This window comes from Mesocricetus auratus, unplaced genomic scaffold (genome assembly GCF_017639785.1).
Source record: "Mesocricetus auratus isolate SY011 unplaced genomic scaffold, BCM_Maur_2.0 Super-Scaffold_100008, whole genome shotgun sequence".
Lineage (NCBI taxonomy): Eukaryota > Metazoa > Chordata > Mammalia > Rodentia > Cricetidae > Mesocricetus > Mesocricetus auratus.
The window spans coordinates 7,000,013-7,004,341 of NW_024429192.1; the positions used below are offsets into that span (position 1 = coordinate 7,000,013).

The following is a 4,329-nucleotide window of genomic DNA, read 5'->3' on the forward strand; positions in this document are numbered from 1 at the left end:
TCCCTGCTGTGGCAAAATACCTGAGCAGGTACCTCAAAAGAGGGAAAGGGTTACTTTGGCTTAGTCTTAGTGAGCTCAGTCTGCGGCAGCTCTGCTCCGTTGTCTCTGGACTTTGGTGAGGCGGACAATTATGGTGAGGATCATGAGGTGGAACCGAGGACACTGAGAGGAGGGAGGAAGGGGTGGGGAGGGGGTCATCCCAGTAGAAGGGGTTCACCAGTGATTTTCTAGAGCTCAGCTTCTAATAGCCCAGGCAACTGTGAATTCACAACAAATGAATCCATTGAGGAGGTTAATGTCTCACGATCCAGGAGTGTCACCAGCGAGGTACCAAACCTTGAAAACATGAACCCAAGTCCGAGAGAGGTGAGTTGTTAAGAGAGGGCTTGTTCCTTTTACAGGGGACCGGAGTTGAGTTCCCAGCACCTGTAACTCCAGCTATAGGCGATGCAACGCCCTCACCTGGACTCTGCAGGCACTCACACTCACAAGCACATGCCCCATACACACGAATAATAAAACAATTAAAAAATTACAAGCCCTCGGAAGGGCTACCTAAATCTACATTTTAACAATTGTGGACCCTACATTTCAAAAGACTGGAAGGCTTTAGAAGTTTTTACCATAAAGAAAAGATAAATATGAGTATATTTGTAGTTGAACATAAACATTGTTCAATACACTTAATTCAGCACATTAAGTGTATTGAATATGACTCGCAACTTCATTAATATGAAGTTTTTATGACTTTTGTGAGTTGACATCAAATAAGGATCAGGTTTACTGAATTATGGGACCAACCTAGGCATCCAAAAAAGGGGACTTGGTAGAGAAAATGTGCCATGCATCATTATATACACTATAGATTTTTTTTCAGTCTTGAAGAACAAGGTTTGGCCTTTCTGAGAAAAATGGATGCAATTGGAACTAATATTACACGAATTAAGCCATGAGTGTGTGTGTGTGTGTGTGTGTGTGTGTGTGTGTGTGTGTGTGCATCATGTTCATTCTTGGTACCCTTAGAGGTTAGAAGAGGGTATTGGATTCCCTGGAACTGGAATCAGAGACGACTGTGAACCACTGTGTGGTTGCTCAAAACTGAACCCAGGGCCTCTGCAAGAGCAAAAACTGCTTTTAACCACCGAGCCATCTCTCCAGCCCCAGAAAACAGATTCTGTTGCTCTTGGCTATTCTCTGAGGCTGTTACCAGAGCTGCAGTTAGAGGTCAATGGCAGTGCCTGATGCTAGCTGGCCTTTACGAAATGATCATGCGAACATGTTGGAATAAGAAGAAAATGGGAATCCTAGGCTTCGGGCCCTGATTATAAATCTGTTTAACCCACCAGGCGACTTTGAAGATACTACCTCTCTGCTCTTGACCTCAGTTTCCCCGTTTGACTACTTTTGATTAGTTTGGCAAGGTAAGCCCATTTTTTAAAGCATCTGAAATCTGACCATCTTACACGTTTAATCCTATTGCCAGCGACTAGAGGATGTTTGTTGCCTTCCACACCCAAACCCACCAGGGAAATAATCACTTTACTGCCCCACACAATTCACACCCGAGTGGGTGTTTCTTAGTCACACATAGTAGACTGCAGACTCACGTTTATGTTCCTCACTCCCAAGTCACGTCCTGAAGTCCCATCCCCAACATAACAGATTAAGAGTTAGGGACTTAGGGAAGTGTCTGCTTCATGAGCATCTAGTTCATGGGCATGTAGAAGGAGGGCATTTCTTGACCCACTGGAAGGAGTAATAATCCCTGAAGCTTCCCACACTCAGGTCCAGATTAGATGCTTCTAGGTTCAAGCTACTAATGAGCCCAGAAGGAAAAGATTCTGTTTGTAGTCAGGAGCCTCTCTCTCCTCATTATCTACTCATCTGCTCATTTGTCCATTTGCCTACTGTATAACAGTTCATCCATTCACGCATCCATCCATTCATCCATCATCCATGCATGCATACATCCATCCATGCATCCATCCTTCCATCCATGCATCTATGCATGCATGCATGCATCCATCCATCCATCTGTCCATCCATTCATCCATGTGTCCATCCATGTATCCACCCATCCATCATCATCCATCCATCCTATGTCCGTCCGTCCGTCCGTCCATCCATCCATCCATCCATCCATCCATCCATCCATCTTCTTCACTACCTTGCAATCCAGTCAACTATATGTGTGTGTGTGTGTGTGTGTGTACCCACCTGCTCAGTGCTCATTCATTTACCCGTACCACCTACCCATCCATCTGTCCACCTGTCTAGATAGCCATTCCTCCATCCATCCATCCATTCCATCCATCCATCCATCCATCCATCCATCCATCCATCCTTCTGCCCAACCCACGTGTCTTTCCATCCATCCACACAGCCATCTATCTGTCCACATCTGCTTCTGGCCAACCACATTTATTTTTCTCAAGAAAATACATTTGCCTTTACTCATGGGGACAGTGGCAAGCCCTGTGTGAGGGACAAGGGCGTGCTGGAGAAGAGCACTTGTCACGGGGGACAGAGAAACACAATAAGCACAGGTAGAATAGCTGGAGTGATTGCATCTGAGGAGAGAAAAGGGCCGTGGGGTCCTCTAAATGTGTCCTCTGTACCCCACTCACTTTCCTAGACACCTGGGTACCAGGTCTGCCTTTGTGAAATGTGTGCCCGAGCTGAAATTAATTATGTGGTCACACTTACACAGCTGGGGAAAGGAACACTCCACAAAGGCTCCCAGAATGGCTGGCATCATCATTATTACACAACCAGGCTTCCTACTCACCCAGGGAGTATCACTGTGGCAAATGGCCCCTCATTTTCAGAGTACGTATGTTTGTAACAAAATAGGGAAAATCGGGTGCACCTTCTTTTGGATATAGTCTGTCAGATTGGTTCCCATCTGGAGTCCTTGTTATTTATTATTAGTTATATAAGTTTATAATTAAGGGGGTAGCAGTTGCTGTGCTGCTGTACTCTGACCCTGTCACTTTCAGGGCGACTGGGATGAACTAGCCTTTGGAAGGCGGATTCGATCGGCACGGCAGGAGGACATCATGAGGGCAGCGTGGCAACACTTACTGATGTTTAGCGTGGGGAAGAACCTCCATGCATCCTGGGAGCTGTCATACCGAGGGGGAGAGGGTTTTCCACATGCTGACCTCTGAGGTCAAAACTGAGATATAATTTTAAGGAAGATTTCAGTTCAATGCAGAGATACTACCTTTTGATAAATGCACAACAAAACATGCACCCGAGTGTCCTTTAACAACTAAAGGAAGAAAGTGTATACTGTGATGCACATGAATCTCAAACACATCATGTTTGCTTTCATCTATATGAGGTGTCCAGAGCAGGAAAATCCGAAGAGACAGAAACTAGAGCAGGGCTTGCCTGGGGCTGCACGATCTCACCACACACTCCATCATTTAGCCACACCACCTATTCACCGGCTTCCCACCTGTCTAGACAGCCATCCACACACCCACCCACCCATCCATTCACAGCCGCCCACCCACTCACGTGCCCATTCACTCATCCATCCATGGAGCTAACCGCGCACATACCCATGCATGCATCTAGCCATCCCTAGCTATATGTTCTCCAAATGTATTTATTAAAAGTCCTTTTCATTTGTAGGAACTATGCTGAGAAATGAGGAGCTGTTGTTGATGGTAGCATATTTATTTTCTCATTAGCGAGATGAAAATACTCTAAAATAGATTGTGATAATGGCTGTACAGCTCTGAATAAAAAAAACCACATTGAACTTATTTACATGGACAAATTGTATGGCGTGGAAATATTTCAATAAAGCACTAATAAAAATAACTTGCCCATTTTTAACTTTTAAAAACAGAAAACCTCTTAGTCAGAATGAGAACCTGGTAAAGTGCTTGGTCCATGGGAGGTTCTCCATATCACATTGACTCCCTTTATCATCAGCATGCTTTGTCCAGCAATGGGACTATGCATCTAAAGCCACAAGAAAGAGTTCTTATCGTCCTGGAGATTCCAGAAAGCACTGACTAACCATCTGGAGGGAACCGGAGGAATGTCTCAACGGGGATGACAGGCCTTAGCTTGGATTTTCCTTAAAGCAGATCCAGAGGACTAAACTTGAGACCGGCCATTGATTTGGAAGTCAGTCCCTGCAGCCAAAAGTGAGGAGAAGGCACATTATCGTTGTCACCACCACAAGAAAGTTGCTTGACTCTCCAGGTCCTCTGATAAACACACAGAACGCCCTTTCCAATGGTCAGCCAGAAGAGTGGGAGGTATAGATGTGGTCTGCTCTATCAAAACTCCTGTTGAAACTTGGTCCCT

General features: G+C 45.3%; 1 long non-coding RNA gene across 1 annotated transcript; it reads left to right on the top strand.

The window, feature by feature from the left end:
• Positions 1-1,344: 1,344 nt before the first annotated feature.
• Positions 1,345-3,834, top strand: LOC110341575. Its single transcript, XR_002383542.2, has 2 exons — positions 1,345-1,421; positions 3,000-3,834. It is a non-coding gene; the product is annotated as an uncharacterized LOC110341575 (long non-coding RNA).
• Positions 3,835-4,329: the final 495 nt, after the last annotated feature.